This window comes from Eschrichtius robustus, chromosome 11 (assembly GCF_028021215.1).
Source record: "Eschrichtius robustus isolate mEscRob2 chromosome 11, mEscRob2.pri, whole genome shotgun sequence".
NCBI classification, from domain to species: domain Eukaryota; kingdom Metazoa; phylum Chordata; class Mammalia; order Artiodactyla; family Eschrichtiidae; genus Eschrichtius; species Eschrichtius robustus.
Genome location: NC_090834.1, coordinates 57,942,399 through 57,961,163, shown reverse-complemented (window position 1 = coordinate 57,961,163; position 18,765 = coordinate 57,942,399). Strand labels below are relative to the sequence as shown.

Sequence of the window (18,765 nt, the reverse complement as noted above, 5' to 3'; positions counted from 1 at the left end):
GGCTGTGTTGGGTCTTTGTTGCTGCACTCAGGCTTTCTCTAGTTGCGGCAAGCAGGAGCTACTCTTCGTTGTGGTGCACAGGCTTCTCACTGCAGTGACTTCTCTTGTTGTGCAGCACGGGCTCTAGGTGCACGGGCTTCAGTAGTTGTGGCACGCAGGCTCAGTAGTTGTGGCTCGTGGGCTCTAGCGCACAGGCTCAGTAGTTGTGGCACACAGGCTTAGTTGCTCCTCAGCATGTAGGATCTTCCCGGACCAGGGCTCAAACCTGTGTCTCCTGCATTGGCAGGTGGATTCTTAACCACTGCGTCACCAGGGAAGTCCTAAGATTCCCTGCTTTAATCAACTTTTTTGATCAATTGACCAACTTCTAGTTAGATAAAGGCCTCCTACTATAATATAACTAGCCACAGTTCATTAAGTACCTGTGTCAGCACTCTTACATGCTTTTCATTATTTCTATTCCTTTCATAATTCTTGCAAGGTAGGCACTTATATCTGCATGTTATAAACAAACTGAGGCTCCCAGAGGCTGATTGTCTCACTCAAGACAACTCTGCAAGTTAAATAATGGAATAAGAATTTGAGTATTAGTCATTTCCACTGGAAGACTAAGAGGAGACCGTGTGCAGGGTCAGACCAATGGGCTATCCAGACTAGAGTCTTTGTGATGATAGCACAAAGGAAGTGTTGAACAAAGGCCTACTTGCAATTCCTTAGCTCATAGGTTAGCTGTGTGCCCACCACATTCCTACCTACTCATATTCACTTATTAGAAACTAACATTTATTAGGTATTGACTATGTGCCAAGTACTGTGCTAAACACTTGACACTTCATCTCTGTTTCTTGTTACCGCCTATGAAATGAGAATCATTACCCCCATTTTTCTGATGAAGAAATTGATACTCAGAGTTATTGTGTAAGTTTCCTGAGGTCAAAGAGCCATGATTTGAACCCAACTTGAAGAAATTCCAGAGCCTCCTCCATGTGGCCTCCGTGATTTGGAACCTGTTCCTCTTGAAGGCATTCCAACGGCCCCTTTATGCTTCAGGACAAATCACTTAGTGACTAAATATAAGACGATCTCTGTGCTGATGCATTCCAGGCCTTCAGGATGAGTTACTCAAATGCTAACTGAGAACTTGGATGACATAATGGTGTCAGTGTCTAAAAACATCTAGAAGAGTTTCCATTTACATTTGTGAAAATCTGCTTCAGCTCACTAAAGGGCAAGTGGAGCCAAAAGCAGGCAGAGAGTCCTGTGCTAGTCTTCAGCTTCTGGAGCCAGGGACTATTTCATTTATCTGTTTCCATAGCCCCCAGCAAAAGAACAAGCACACCATAATTTTTGCCATTTGTTGAGTACTTACTATGGCCCAGATAACCCCACGTAATTTCTACAACAATCCTGCAAGGTAGATATTATTATCTCTGTCTCACAGATACAGACTCTAAGGTTCAGAGAGATTAAGCAACTTGCTGCTGAGTCACAGAACTGGTAAAACTCAGGCTACCTGAGAAGGCTTCTCAGAGGAGATCGATCTGGAGGAAGCATTTGAAGGAGGAAAACATAGAAAAGAACTTCTAATTAGCAGCAGCAGGCCCAGTCATAGAGACAGAAAAGAGCAGTGGTCTTGCTCATACCTAATTCAACAGCTACCTTTTTTTGTTAATACATCTTTACTGGAGTATAATTGCGTCACAATGCTGTGTTAGTTTCTGTTGTACAACAAAGTGAATCAGACATTATCAAGCCTTTCCAAAACGTTCAATTTAGTTTTCATAGAAATAATAGCTCAATCTCCCTTTATACTCATATTTCACAGATTTACACTTGATTTAATTAAATTATACCATGTGTGCCTGGCAAAAATTGGTTTGTTAGCAAACATCACTGACTCCTGGTAAGCATCTAACTAATTGGTGCTGAGTTATTTAACTTCCTCATGCTATATTTTTCTCACCTGTAAAATGGTGGTATTGTAAGGATTTAATGACAATCTATATAAAAAGCTTGGTAAGCACTCAGTAAATGTTTGGGTGCAGAAGCACACAGGTATGCCTTTGTTGATAAGTTTTCCAGAAGGAATGGAGAGCATCAGTTAATCCTATGAGTTGGTTACATGGAGGTACCTTAAGAGCTTCTCCTGTATTGGGTGTGATTTTATTAGATAAAAATGCCTGTTAGGGATCATAGAAATCTCCCCCACTCCAAATACTGCCTTTTATTTCCTGGTTTTCTAATTAAATGTGCACTTTGTCCTCAGTATACCTGACACATACCTTATCCAAGAGCCTTCTTATCCACAGATCTGGTCCGAAGGCAAAAACCAGAACAAAAGCAAGTTACTCCTTCTTCAACACTTGAATGGCTGCCACAAAAATAAACAAATAACATCCTTTTTATTCTCCCAAAGAGACACTTCCGATGAATTTCTTAATCTCCCTCCACTCCAGCAGATATATTCTCAGGACTATCAGGTTGCAAGGTATACACAAATTCCAAGAGCACTGCTGTGAACAAAATATGCCACACTCTCTGGCATTAAAGGACTCCCACTGTTGGCTCCATTTCCCAGTCCCTGGCAGCCAGTCATAAGCATCCTAGACAGGCCACAGCTCTAGGGGAAAAGCTAGAAGGTATGGTCCTTAGAGAAACATGAAAGAAAGAGGAAAGCGTTTGGAAGCAGACATGTCTGGATCCAAATTTATGCTTTGCCATTTGTTAGCTGTGTGATCTGGGCAAGTCATTTAACCTCTCTGAGCCTCAGTTCCCTCAACTATACAATAAATAATCTTTGCATTAAATTCTTGAAAATATTTAATGTGTTAAGGCAGGAATGCACCTAGCACAGGGCTGGGCACATAAGAAGCATTCAGTGAATGGTGGCCATTATTATTGATTATTCTCCAGGATAACTCCAACATTGACCTTTAGGTATAATGAAGCTCTAGAATGTTGTGGTTAAATGCCAAGCTAGTTGGGTTTGAATCGCAGATCTTCTATTTCTGAAGTAGGTAAACTTTGGCAATTTCCTTAACCTCTCTGTGCCTGATTTTCCCTATCTCTAAAATGGAAAAAGTAACAGAACCTTATATCAAAGGGTTGTTGTAAGAATTAAGTAAGTTAGTATATATAAAATGTTTAGAATAGTGCTCGGAACATATTAAGCACTATGTGTCATCTATTATATTAGTACTGTATCATAACTGTCTCTTTAACTGTAGACACCTTGAAATAATGATTGTCTTTTTTTTTTTCCCGTATCTCCAGGGTGTCAAAGTGACTGCAACACCTTAATAAATGTTAATGGAATGAATGAAGCATCTCACATGCCATGCTAATTAAGACTTTCCCTGGAAATGACAATAACCCAATTCAAACTAACTAAGGGAGGAAAAAAAGACAATTTGCTCATATTTAAATTATCCAGGAGTTAATCTTGCTTCTAGCACAGTTAGAACCAAAGGGTCAAATGGTTTAAGGATGACTTTCTTTTCAACTGTTTCCAGCGTTTCGGTTTTGTTGGCTCTCTCCATGTGAAGGGTACTGTAACCATCAGCAACCCAAGCTTCATAGCCAGCCACTTTATCAACTCAATGCTTTTTCTCCAACAGATCTGGCTGAAAAACGATGGCTAGAATTTAATGTGCCCAGCTAGAGTTATGTGCCCATCCATGTATTAACTTCTGTGTTCAAGGAAATGGGGTAATCCGACTGGCTAAGCCTGCTCACCCCATGTAGAAGAGAAGGGGCAGACCTATGCAAACAGACAGATTTCCTCAAAGTAAAGAGTATTCTTTTATAAGGAGGAGGGAAAAGGGATGCTGGGAAGGCAAAAATGCCAGATGCCCTGACATAGGCCAAAAGATGGTGCTCAACCTCATTAGTCCTGGACCACTCCAGACAATAAGAATCTGCCCAGAATTTAAAAAAAAAAAAAAAAAAATGGAATTCCCTGGTGGTCCAGTGGTTAGGACTCTGCACTTTCACTGCCGAGGGTACACGTTCTATCCCTGGTCAGGGATCCCACAAGCAATGTCATGTGGCCAAATTTTAAAAAAAAGAAGAAAAAAAAGAATCTGCCCAGTTTTAATAGGTCTTTTAAGAAAAATATCTTAATATTTCTAAGTAATTATTCAGAGATTTCAACCTCCTAACATGAGGCTCTTCCTCAAATCCAATCTAATCTAAATTCCTTGAGTTTCTAGTCAAAGTATTTTTCTTCTTGTTTGTAAAAGTTAAAAAATACAGCTAAGCAAATGCTTTACTCTGTAATCTAGTCTGAAGATGTTTTTGAGTAGGAGTTATTTTGTAGCCGAGCAGGACCCCATGCGGCCTTCCCAGAACAGGACCACCCCATCCCCCCAACATCCTCTCCCTGCCTCTTGTCCATAGAAAAACTTTAGCCTCCTTCCCTAAGTTTCAAAGAATAAATTTAATCAGAGAAGTGAGAAAATGCAGAAAGAAAGGAAAACAGTCAAGTAAGACAAAATAATAATAGTTTAGCCATTAAACAAAGTCAAGAACTTTTAGTTCCTCCTAAAGGGCTATAGATAATATTCTGAGCCATGTCCTTTGAGCTGTTTTGCAGATACTGAAACCCCCACCAGGTGGAAGAAGTTAACTGGATGCTGCCCACAAGCATGTAGACCCCAGACCAGTTGGAACCAAAACGTTGATGATGTTGATTCCCAATTACCTTACCACCAACCAATCAGAAGAATGTCCATGAGCTGATCATACACCCCACAGCTCTCTTCCCTCCCCCTGTCTTTAAAAATCTTTCCCTGAACACAAGAGGGAGGGGATATGGGGATATATGTATACATATAGCTGATTCACTTTGTTATACAGCAGAAACTAACACAACATTGTAAAGCAACTATACTCCAATAAAGATGTTAAAAAAAAAAATCTTTCCCTGAAAGCCATTGGGGAGTTTGGGTCTTTTAAGCACTAGTTGCCTGGACTCCTTGCTTGGCCCCTGCAATAAATGCTGCCCTTTCCTTCACCACAACCTGGCGTCAGTAGATTGGCTTTACTGCATGCAGACGAGTGGACCCAAGTTTGGTTTGGTAACAATTTCATCAATATGGTGCTACCTGGAGTAGTATGGCAAGCAGAGTCCAGAGAAAAAGAAATCTGTGATCAATTTGTGATGTCTGCCTGCCCCAGGTTCTGGAATGGAGAGGGGCCACACACTTGGCTGAATTTGCATCCCTGATTTTTGTAATCCTTCATCTAAAACAAACAAAAATTTCTTCTTCCTTCACCCAGCACCCTTACTCAAACAGGGCAGGCATGGAGGAAATGTCAGGAAAAGTGGGATGTGGGCAACATGCTTGTTAAATTCTTCCAAGTTCCGATTTCAATCTTGACATCTACTTACAGGACTAAAAGTTATTCCTCAGTGAATCAGCAAAGGAATTGAGTGTGATTAGAAGTTTTTGGATGCAAAAGAACATTGCAAACTGCTCTATACTCTGCTTGGCTGTGCTGAGGTGCCACTTCAGGTGTTAGCAAAAAAAGAGAGGTGAGAGAGAAAGAACTGTCACACCCACCAACAGCCCTTCCTTTGGCCATGATCACATCATCCAAGGTGTGATCACTGACATCAGGTTGTTTTACCACATAGTGTGAGCTGACAACTAAAGAACAGCAAGTTAGTCTGTATTACAAAAACTTTTCCCATTTATTTGCTCCATTGACTTTCAAGGGTTAGGCTGAATTATCATCCAGAAGATTTCTATTTTGCCTGTTCCCACTACCTTTTTTTAATACAAAAAATTTCAAATAAATAAAATTGGAAAGAATATTATAAAAAATACCCATCATTCAGATTCAACAATTATTAGGATTTTGCCACACTTGCTTTATCTATCCTTCTCCTTTTTCTGTGGAAGTATTTTAAAGCAAATCCCAGCCCTCAGGACTTCCCTGGTGGTCCAGTGGTTAAGAATCTGTCTTCCAATGCAGGGGGTGTGGGTTCGATCCCTGGTTGGGGAACTAAGATCCCACATAACGTGGGGCAAATAAGCCTGTGCGCTCTAGAGCCTATGCGTGACAACTAGAGAGCCCACGTGCTGCAACAACTGAGCCCACATGCTCTGGAGCCCATGCACCACAACTAGAGAGCCTGCATGCCACAACTAGAGAGCCTGCATGCCACAACTAGAGAGCCCGCAGGTCACAACTAGAGAGCTCACGCACCGCAACGAAGAGCTGGCGTGCCACAACTAAGACCCGACACAGCTAAATAAATTAATTAATTAATTTTAAAAAAAATCCCAGTCCTCACTTTATTTCTTCTCTAGATACATCACTTCACATCTCTAAAATATATGAAAGGATTGGTTCAAGATGGCAGGGTAGAAGGATATGCGCTCACTTCCTCTTGTGAGAGCACCAGAATCACAACTAACTGCTGAACAATCACTGACAGGAAGACACTGGAACTCACTAAAATAGACACCCCACATTCAAAGACAAAGGAGAAGCCACAGGGAGAAGGTAGGAGGGGCACAATCACAATAAAATCAAATCCCATAACCACTGGGTGGGTGACTCACAGACTGGAGAACAATTATGCCACAGAAGTCCACCCACTGGAGTGAAGGTTCTGAGCCCCACATCAGGCTTCCCAACCTGGGAGTCCGGCAATGGGAGGAGGAATTCCCAGAGAATTAGACTTGGAAGGTTAGCGGGATTTGATTGCAGGACTTCGACAGGACAGGGGCAAACAGAGACTCCACTCCTGGAGGGCACACACAAAGTAACGTGCACATGAGGACCCAGGGGGAAAGAGCAGTGACCCCATAGGAGACTGAACCAGACCTACCTGCTAGTGTTGGAGGGACTCCTGCAGAGGGGGGGGGTGGCTGTGGCTCACCGGGGGGACAAGGACACTGGCAGCAGAAGTTCTGGGAAGTACTCCTTGGTGTGAGTCCTCCCGGAGTCTGCCATTAGCGCCACCAAAGAGCCTGTAGGCTTCAGTGCTGGGTCGCCTCAGGCCAAACAACCAACAGGGAGGGAACTCAGCCCCACCCATCAGCAAAAAAGCAGATTAAAGTTTTACTGAGCTCTGCCCACCAGAGCAACACCCAGCTCTACCCACCACCAGTTCCTTCCAACAGAAAGCTTGCACAACCCTCTTAGATAGCCTCATCCACCAGAGGGCAGACAGCAGAAGAAAAAAGAACTACAATCCTGTAGCCTGTGAAATGAAAACCACATTCACAGAAAGACAGACAAAATGAAAAGGCAGAGGACTATGTACCAGATGAAGGACAAGATAAAACCCCAGAAAAACAACTAAATGAAGTGGAGATAGGCAACCTGCCAGAAAAAGAATTCAGAATAATGAGAGTGAAGATGATCCAGGACCTTGGAAAAAGAATGGAGGCAAAGATTGAGAAGATGAAAGAAATGTTTAACAAAGACCTAGAAGAATTAAAGAAAAAACACGTAGAAGAATTAAAGAACAAACAGAGATGAACAATACAATAACTGAAAAGAAAAATACACTAAAAGGAATCAATAGCAGAATAACTGAGGCGTAGAATGGATAAGTGACCTGGAAGATAGAATGGTGGAATTCACTGCCGCAGAACAGAATAAAGAAAAAAGAATGAAAAGAAATGAAGACAGCCTAAGAGAGAGCTGGGACAACATTAAACGCATCAACATTCACATTATAGGGGTCCCAGAAGGAGAAGAGAGAGAGAAAGGACCAGAGAAAATATTTGAAGAGATTATAGTCAAAAACTTCCCTAACATGGGAAAGGAAATAGCCACTGAAGTCCAGGAAGCGTAGAGAGTCCCAGGCAGGATAAACCCAAGGAGAAACATGCTGAGACACATAGTAATCAAATTGACAAAAATTAAAGACAAAGAAAAATTATTAAAAGCAACAAGGGAGGATTTCCCTGGTGGCCCAGTGGTTAAGAGTCCGCCTGCCAATGCAGGGGACATGGGTTCAAGCCCTGGTCTGGGAAGATCCCACATGCCATGGAGCAACTAAGCCTGTGCACCACAACTACTGAGCCTGTGCTCTAGAGCCTGTGAGCCACAACTACCGAGCCTGTGTGCTGCAGCTACTGAAGCCTGCATGCCTAGAGCCTGTGCTCTGCAACAAGAGAAGCCACCGCAATGAGAAGCCCATGCACCACAACGAAGAGTAGCCCCCACTCACCACAACTAGAGAAAGCCCGCACATAGCAATGAAGACCCAATGCAGCCAAAATTGAATTAAAAAAAAAAAAAAGCAACAAGGGAAAAACAACAAATAACATACAAGGGAACTCCCATAAGGTTAATAGCTGACTTCTCAGCAGAAACTCTACAAGCCAGAAGGGAGTGGCATGATATATTTAAAGTGATGAAAGGGAAGAACCTACAACCAAGATTACTCTACCCAGCAAGGATCTCATTCAGATTCGACAGAGAAATCAAAAGCTTTACAGACAAGCAAAAGCTAAGAGAATTCAGCACCACCAAACCAGCTCTACAACAAATGCTAAACGAACTTCTCTAAGTGGGAAACACAAGAGAAGAAAAGGACCTACAAAAACAAACCCAAAACAATTAAGAAAATGTAATAGGAACATATATATCAATAATTACCTTAAATGTGAATGGATTAAATGCTCCCACCAAAAGACAGAAGCTTGCTGAATGGATACAAAAACAAGACCCATATATATGCTGTCTACAAGAGACCCACTTCAGACCTAAGGATACATACAGACTGAAAGTGAGGGGATGGAAAAAGATATTCCATGCAAATGGAAATCAAAAGAAAGCTGAAGTAGCAATACTCATATCAGATAAAATAGACTTTAAAATAAAGAATGTTACAAGAGACAAGGAAGGACACTACATAATGATCAAGGGATCAATCCAAGAAGAAGATATAACAATTATAAATATATATGCACCCTCGATACAAAAGGCAAACGCTAACAGCCATAAAAGAGGAAATCGACAGTAACACAAAAATAGTGGCGGACTTTAACACCTCACTAACACCAATGAACAGATCATTCAGACAGAAAATTAATAAGGAAACACAAGCTTTAAATGACACAATAGACCAGATAGACTTAATTGATATTTATAGGACATTCCATCCGAAAACAGCAGATTACACGTTCTTCTCATGCGCACACAGAACATTCTCCACGATAGATCACATATTGGGTCAAAAATCAAGCCTCAGTAAATTTAAGAAAACTGAAATCATATCAAGCATCTTTTCTGACCACAATGTTATAAGATTAGAAATCAATTACAGGGGAACAAAACGTAAAAAACACAAGCACGTGGAGGCTAAACAATATGTTACTAAATAACCAAGAGATCACTGAAGAAATCAAAGAGGAAATCAAAAAATACCTAGAGACAAATGACAATGAAAACACGATGATCCAAAACCTATGGAATGCAGCAAGAGCAGTTCTAAGAGGGAAGTTTATAGCAATACAATCCTACCTCAAGACACAAGAAAAATCTCAAATAAACAATCTAACCTTATACCTAATGGAATTAGAGAAAGAACAAACAAAACCCAAACTTAGTAGAAGGAAAGAAATCATAAAGATCAGAGCAGAAATAAATGAAATAGAAACAAAGAAAACAATATCAAAAATGAATAAAACTAAAAGCTGGTTCTTTGAGAAGATAAACAAAATTGATAGACCTTTAGCCAGACTCATCAAGAAAAAGAGGGAGAGGACTCAAATCAATAAAATTAGAAATGAAAAAGGAGAAGTTACAACAGACACCGCAGAAATACAAAGCATCATAAGAGACTACTACAAGCAACTCTATGCCAATAAAATGGACAACCTGGAAGAAATGGACAAATCCTTAGAAAGTTATAACCTTCCAAGACTGAACCAGGAAGAAATAGAAATATGAACAGACCAATCACAAGTAATGAAATTGTAACTGATTAAAAATCTTCCAACAAACAAAATTCCAGGACCTGATGGCTTCACAGGTGAATTCTATCAAACATTTACAGAAGAGCTAACACCCATCCTTCTCAAACTCTTCCAAAAAATTGCAGAGGAAGAAACACTCCCAAACTCAGTCTACAAGGCCAGCATCACTCTTATACCCAAACCAGACAAAGATACTACAAAAAAAGAAAATTACAGACCAATATCACTGATGAATATAGATGCAAAAATCCTCAACAAAATAGTAGCAAACAGAATCCAACAACACATTAAAAGGATCATACACCACGATCAAGTGGGATTTATCCCAGGGATGCAAGGATTCTTCAATATACGCAAATCAATCAATGTGATACACCATATTAACAAATTGAAGAATAAAAACCATATGATCATCTCAATAGATGCAGAAAAAGCTTTTGACAAAATTCAACACCCACTTATGCTAAAAACTCTCTAGAAAGTGGGCATAGAGGGAACATACCTCAACATAACAAAGGCCATCTATGACAAACCCACAGCAAACATCATTCTCAATAGTGAAAAACTGAAAGCATTTCCTCTAAGATCAGCAACCAGACAAGGATGTTCACTCTCGCCACTATTATTCAACAAAGTTTTGGAAGTTCTAGCCATGGCAATCAGAGAAGAAAAAGAAATAAAAGGAATCCAGATTGGAAAAGAAGAAATAAAACTGTCACTGTTTGCAGATGACATGATACTATACATACAGAATCCTAAAGATGCCACCAGAAAACTACTAGAGCTAATCAATGAATTTGGTAAAGTTGCAGAGTACAAAATTAATGCACAGAAATCTCTTGCATTCCTATCCACTAACAATGAAAGATCAGAAAGAGAAATTAAGGAAACAATCCCATTCACCATTGCAACAAAAAGAATAAAATACCTAGGAATAAACCTACCTAAGGAGGTGAAAGACCTGTACTCAGAAGACTGTAAGACACTGATGAAAGAAATCAAAGATGACACAAACAGATGGAGAGATATACCACGTTCTTGGATTAGAAGAATCAATATTGTGAAAATGACTCTACTACACAAAGCAATCTATAGATTCAAGCAATCCCTATCAAATTACCATGGCATTTTTTATAGAACTAGAACAAAAAAATCTTAAAATTTGTATGGAAACACAAAAGACCCTGAATAGCCAAAGCAATCCTGAGGGAAAAAAAGAGGAGCTGGCAGAATCAGACTCCCTGACTTCAGACTATACTACAAAGTTACAGTGATCAAGACAATATGGTACTGGCACAAAAATAGAAATATAGATCAATGGAACAGGATAGAAAGCCCAGAGATAAACCCACGCACATATGTTCAACTAATCTATGACAAGGGAGGCGAGGATATACAATAGAGAAAAGACAGTCTCTTCAATAAGTGGTGCTGGGAAAACTGGACAGCTACATGTAAGAGAATGAAATTAGAACACTCCTTAACACCATACACAAAAATAAACTCAAAATGGATTAAAGACCTAAATGTAAGACTGGACACTATAAAACTCTTAGAGGAAAACATAGGAAGAACACTCTGACATAAATCACAGCAAGATCTTTCTTGATCCACCTTCTAGAGTAATGGGAATAAAAACAAAAATAAACAAATGGGACCTAATGAAACTTCAAAGCTTTTGCACAGCAAAGGAAACTATAAACAAGATGAAAAGAAAACCCTCAGAATGGGAGAAAATATTTGCAAACAAATCAATGGATAAAGGATTAATCTCCAAAATATATAAACAGTTCATGCAGCTCAATATTAAAAAAACAAACAACCCAATTAAAAAATGGACAGAAGACCTAAATAGACATTTCTCCAAAGAAGACATACAGATTGCCAACAAACACATGAAAGGATGCTCAACATCACTAATCATTAGAGAAATGCAAATCAAAACTACCATGAGGTATCACCTCACACTGGTTAGAATGGGCATCATCAGAAAATCTACAAACAACAAATGCTGGAGAGAGTGTGGAGAAAAGGGAACTCTCTTGCACTGCTGGTGGGAATGTAAATTGATACAGCCACTATGGAGAACAGTATGGAGATTCCTTAAAAAACTAAAAATAGAATTACCATATGACCCAGCAATCACACTACCGGGCATATACCCAGAGAAAACCGTAATTCAAAAAGACACATGCACCCCAATGTTCATTGCAGCACTATTTACAATAGGCAGGTCATGGAAGCAACCTAAATGCCCATCGACAGATGAATGGATAAAGAAGATGTGGTACATATATACAATGGAATATTACTCAACCATAAAAAGGAAAGAAATTGGGTCATTTGTAGAGACATGGATGGACCTATAGTCTGTCATACAGAGTGAAGTAAGTCAGAGAGAGAAAAACAAATATCGTATATTAACACATATATGTGAATCTAGAAAAATGGTAGAGATGAATCAGTTTGCAAGGCAGAAATAGAGACACAGATGTAGAGAACAAACGTATGGACACCAAGGGGGGAAAGCGGGTGGGGTGGTGGTCGTGGGATGAATTGGGAGATTGGGATTGACATGTATACACTAATATGTATAAAGTAGATAACTAATAAGAACCTGCTATATAAAATAAATAAATAAATAAAATAAAATAAAAAAAAAAAAGAACCTGAAGGTTTTGGGTTTTTATTTTTAAATAAAATAAAATAAAATATATGAATATTTTCTTATATAGCCATAGTGCCAGTAATACACCTAACAATAGTAGTAATTCCTTGATATCATCTGATTCTTAGACCATTTTCAAAGTTCCCTAATATCTAAAGAAATATATTTCTTATAGTTGGCTCCTTAGAATCAGGATCCAGGTGAGGTCCACACACTGCACTTGATGGTTATGTCTTTTGAGTCTTTTATAATCTAGAACAGTTTCTCCCCACCTTGCCCCAAGTTTTTATTTTTCTTTATGCCATTGACTTCTTGATTAAACTAGTTCAATTGTTCTATAGACTATCCTATATTCTGAATTTATCCATTTATGTCCTTGTGGCATCACTTAAACCTGAGCCTCTACCTCCTGTATTTCATGTAAACTGGAGGTTAGTTCTAAAAGGCTTGTTAGATTCAGGTTCTGTTTTCCATAAGGGGGCATCTCAAGAAGCACATATTTTCTGGTAGTCCCACTCTTAGGGAAGTTAAGATTGATCAGCAGATTCAGGTGGTGTCAGCTAGATCTCTCCACTGTAAAGTTCTCCATAAGCTGTTTTTCTAGGGAAGTGCCAAGATGTCAGAGTAGGAAGATCCTGAGGTCACTTCCTCCCCAAGGCACACCAAATTGCCACTATTTACAGAGCAACTATTGATGACAACTACTTGAAGACTAGCAGAAAAGATCTTCTACAACTAAAGATATAAAGAAGGAACCACAATTAGACAGGTAGGAGGGGTGGAGTCGCATTATACTCAAGACACATACCCCCAGGTGGGAAACCCGCAAATGGGAGGTTAATTACAATTGCAGAGGTTCTCCCCAAGGAGGAAGTGGTCTGAGCCCCTGCCCAGGGGTCTTGCAACAAGAAGATGGGGCCACCTGAACGTTTGGCTTTGAAGGCCAGTGGGGCTTACTTTCAAGAGAGCCAGAGGGCTCTAGGCAATGGAGACTCCGCTCTTAAAGGGCACACACAAAATCTCACATGCTCCGAAATGCAGGGACACAGCTCTACCCACCAGCAGGCCAGCTGTGCAGTTAGCTACTTAGCCTGTGAAATCCCAGGACTGGTGCCCACCAGCTGGTGGGCCCCTCCAGGTCCTGGGACTAATAAGCTAGCTATAGGCAGGACTCCAAAATGGTGCCTGCCAGCACCAGTGGCCTCTTGATAGAATGAGCTCCCAAAAAAGTGATGTGAGGAGAAAACCTACAACCAAAAATACCCAGCAAGGCTATCATTCAGAGTTGAAGGAGAGATAAAGAGTTTTACAGACCAGCAAAAACTAAAAGAGTTCAGCATCATGAAACGGGCTTGAAGCCTTTCATCTAATGCTTTCATCCTTTATTGATCTTTGCCTTAAATTATATCATTAGGATTATAAAATGGTGATTTTTCTAATTCTGTCATTCCTTTCACATTTATTAGCTGGGAATTGTGTGTAAGGAAGAACATTTCCTCATTAATTAGGGCTACTTGGTCATCCTGAAATGCAGATTGAATTGGAAAAGCAGGATAATGCTTACTTATTTCTCTTAAATTGCCAGTTTTCAGAGTAAGGTCTGTGACCTACTTACCACCAATGTTACCCAAGAGTTTGTTAATTTGTTAAGACACTCCTCCACCCCACCCACCCATGAACTCATTAGGTCTTTGCATATTCTATGTATTTCAATCAAATTCAATCACTACTTTTTTACGTACTTGAATTATCCCATCTTTGACCATTTGGAGCCCCTTCATGTTGGCTCTTGAGTCCTTTTGATAAAACCCACCGATCTTTGGTAACTTCATAGTTTTGGGCTCCTCAAGATGTGTAAACCTTATCTTGTACATATACTGCCCCAAACTTGGAATCAGCCATGGAAGATCCTGGTTCCTTTAAATGCCGAATGTCATTCAGGGACCACAGTCTGGGCACTAGAGGTTGCCCATTGTCCATGGGGTTTTAATGCTTCTAGGCCTTTCTGAAAAGTATAGAAATAGAAGAAAAAAATCATAAGCATATACTGATATTTCTAATTCAAATTTAATATTAAAATCTATTTAGGGACTTCCCTGGTGGCGCAGTGGTTAAGATCCTCCTGCCAATACATGGGACACAGGTTTGAGCCTTGGTCCAGGAAGATCCCACATGCTGCAGAGCAACTAAGCCCGTGCGCCACAACTACTGAAGCCCGCGCGCCTAGAGCCCCTGCTCCACAACAAGAGAAGCCACTGCAATGAGAAGCCCACGCACCGCAACGAAGAGTAGCCCCTGCTCGCCACAACTAGAGAAAAGCCTGCGCACAGCAACGAAGACCCAAAGCAGCCAAAAATAAATAAATAAATTTATTAAAAAAAAAAAAAAAAAGATCTGAACTCCTCAGTCTGGCATTTAAAGCCCTCCCAATCCTGTTCAAAATAAATAAATAAATAAAATCTATTTATATTAATGCCTTTGATTTTATATTTCTCTTCTCTTACACTAAAAATCTTGGTTCCTAATAACATTAACATAATTACTTATTACTTTGTGCTACACTACATAAAAAATAGTTTCAAAATACTAATGTAAAGACCTACTAGTGACATAACTATTGAGTGAAGTGTTAGATTTCTTTGCAGCTCTAGTCTCCCCTAAAATATATTCCACTATGTATGTACAGCAAATATACCATATTGTAGTCACTTGAAATAATTGTCTTCTCTGTGCAGCTACATAATTAACTTCATATACAGTTAAGTTCATTGTTTTTGGTTTGTTTTAAAATCTTAGGAATTGTCCTTTTAAATTAAATTTAATTTTGAATGCATAAAACACATTTTTACGATTCCAAAGTCAAAAATGCATAATAAATATATTCAGAAAAGTCTCTTTTCCATCCTTGTCTCCTCTGCCCTGTATTATGTTGAATTGTATGAAATTGCCAAAGATTAACCATTTTATTAGCAAAAATGGCAATTTCTGTGGTTGAACCATAAATATATCCCCACCTTTCTTACAGAAAAGACAGGTGCTATACATATTATTCTCTACTTTGCTTTTTTCACTTATATATTCTAGAGATCATTCCTTCCCCTTCATTCAGGTGCATTGTCTTCCATGTGTGTATTGAAGTTCCACGATTTTTATTCAACCAAACCTCTATTACTGAACATTTGGATAGTTTCCAATCTTTTGCTATTAAAACTAATGCCTCCACAAATAACCTTGTATGTCATTCCATATTATAACTCAGTCCATATTTTAATTAGAAGGTATAAGGCCACCCTATCTATAAGTGACCACCCCATGCCATGCCCAGCCTAAGTCATTCATTCTGGTAAACATTTGTCCTGGTCTTGTGGTACCCACTGCCTTTTGAACACCCTTCTGATGTTAGGAGAATTTTCCCTTTCTGAGTCCCACTAAGTTAGAATGCAAAATACTCATTCCCGTTCCCCTCCTTTGCAGTTAGGACACAGGCATGTGACTTGTGCTCCTCTAATCAGATGCATTTGTGTGAGATTCTGGTGAAGAAAGTGGCAGTGAGAGGGGAAAGGCTGCTGCACAGTGCACTCCTTTTGCTGGTGAGGGGGGTAGCAGAGCTATGTGGTTTGGGGAAACTGGAATGGTCTGTAAGGTTGAGTTCCTGGTACAGAAGTAGCACTGATGCCTTTGGCAGCAGTGGCTGCGGTCAAATTGAGTTCCTGGCAGCATATAGTTACTGAGTGGTGACAGGGCATTGGCCTCAGTGTGCTTATTAGGCCAGCTGTGCTACTAATTTGGGGGGATTTTCTTGGAAACTTAGCCTCAAAATTGTTTCCTCCAGTCTTCCCAACAGTTCTATGAGTTACCCAATATCCTTTAAATAAATCCCTTTTCTGCCTAATCTGCCAGCATCAGCTTCTGTCACTTGTGGCCAGGAAATAATTTATGCAGCAGATCCTGGGAGTCAGAGAGGGTAAAGTTTTAGCTACCACAGGGGCCTGATCATCCTCTGACTTGCACTTTCACCCTTCTTCCTTCCTCCTAAGAGTGCTTGTGAGTTCAGGGACAGAAGGTCTGTGGTCTAACAAAATTAACTGGGTCATGAGGGGCCCAGAAGCTCTCCTGCAGGAAGCTCCTTTGAAAGTAGTCAGTCATAAGAAGTAGAAAGTGTTTTCCTGATTGCTAGAAGAGAAGAAGAAAGACAGATGTCAGTGGTGGGAAGGAGGTCAGCAGTGGCCCAGCAGAGCTCCTGGGGTCAACAGAGCAGAAGGATGGTGAAACCAACAGACAGAACAGAGGGACTAAATGTGAGGAATCTTACCCTCACTCTTAAAGTTTCTCAAGTGAATAATTGGGGCAGGAGATCTAGAGAAAAAAATACAACTTCCAGATCATATGATATTGCTTATAGGTGGAATCTAAAAAAATGGTACAAATGAACTTATTTACAATACAGAAATGGAGTCACAGATGTAGAAAACAAACTTATGGTTACCAAAGAGGAGGGTGAGGGAGGGATAAATTGGGAGTTTGGGATTAGCAGATACAAACTACTATATATAAAATAGATAACAAATAAGGACCTACTGTATAGCACAGGGAACTCTGCTCAATACTCTGTAATGACCTATATGGGAAAAGAATCTAAAAAAGAGTGGACATATGTATATGTATAACTGATTCACTTTGCTGTATACCTGAAACTAACACAGCATTGTAAATCAACTATACTCCAATAAAAAATTTTTAAAAAAGAAGATAGAGTCTAAAGAATCTCGACTTGGTGTCATCTTGTGAGTGGACCCATCCAGACCCAGTGACAATCTAGACAAGACCATGTGTATTAAAGCTACTAAACTATTGTCTCTCATAGATGGTAACTATTTCCCCCACCCAGTTTATCATCTGTCCTTTCATTTTGTGTTTGTTGACCAAAAAGTTTTAACAGCATATATTTGATTTTATTGATAACTTTTCTTTGTGATATTTTCCATTGCTTTTATGTTTAGGTAACATATTCCCTTTCCAAAAATATGTTCAATATTATATTTTATTTTAGTTTTTTATGGTTTTATTTATTCATATGTAACGCTTTATTCCATCTAGAACTCATCTTGGTATATGGTGTGATCACCATGTGTCTCAGTGGTTGGATAAAGCTGACAGGATAAAAAAAGGCAACATTAGACATGATTTGCAAATTAAAAGAATGTTGTGCAATAATGAGATACAGTTTTGTACCTTAAAAATTATCAGGTGTTAAAAAAAACCTAGTGAAGGTGAGCATGAAGGAAAATGGCACACTTAAAGCGCTGTTTTCAACTTATCCATTCTGTTAAGAGCCTTTAGTTAAATAAACAACAAGCAAGGTAAGAAAAAAAAAGAAAAAGAGGGAACCTATTAATTAAAGAAAACTTATACAACCCAATACAAATGTGGACTTTAACTCATGATTCAAATAAGCCAACTTTAAAAAAAAGAGACAGTTGGAATTTGAGCACTGACTGTATATTTAATGACTGTAAAGAATAAAACTCCTTATTTTGTTAGTTGTAATAATTATGGATATGTTTTTAAACAAGTTCTTATCTTTTAGAGATACATACAAAAAGATCTGAAGTCTTGGATTTATTTCAAAATAATGCAGTGGTCGAGAAGAGGAAAGGATATAAATGAGACAAGATTGGCTGTAAGTTGTTAATTGTTGACGTTGGGTGGTAGGTATATGAGGGTTTCTTATACTACCCTTTCTATTTTTACATACATTAATATTTGGATTTTTCCATAATAAAAAGTGAAAAAAATGGAGATAAAAAAACATAGTGGCAATGACGCAGCAGGGGGAATTGTTAAATATTCCCAGTTAGGTAATGAAGCTCCAGTTTCTCGGAGTGGCACAATTGGGCCAGATCATGGCCTCACCTAAGCTGACTGCAACTTACCAGTGTCCATGGAATTTCAAAAACAGCAAATCTTTACTGAGAGACTTCTGTATGTCAGGTCCAATGTCCTTCCACTGTGAAGCAGAAAGAGATGTGCAAAGTACCATTTACAAAAATAGTATAATGAAATCATTGCTCCCACAAAAAGTCCATAAGAGTCATCTAAAATAAACATATGTCATTTGTGGAATTTTTAAAATACATTTTTATTAAGAAA

At 39.3% G+C, this 18,765-nt stretch overlaps 1 long non-coding RNA gene across 1 annotated transcript in view; it reads right to left on the bottom strand.

The window, feature by feature from the left end:
* Positions 1-18,765, bottom strand: part of LOC137772115 (uncharacterized) — an 81,300-nt gene that overhangs the window by 23,089 nt on the left and 39,446 nt on the right. The window contains exons 5-6 of the long non-coding RNA XR_011075463.1: positions 18,549-18,622; positions 14,358-14,620 (exon numbers count right to left, since the gene is read on the bottom strand). This is a non-coding gene — a long non-coding RNA (uncharacterized lncRNA). The remainder of the gene's footprint in view (positions 1-14,357; positions 14,621-18,548; positions 18,623-18,765) is intronic.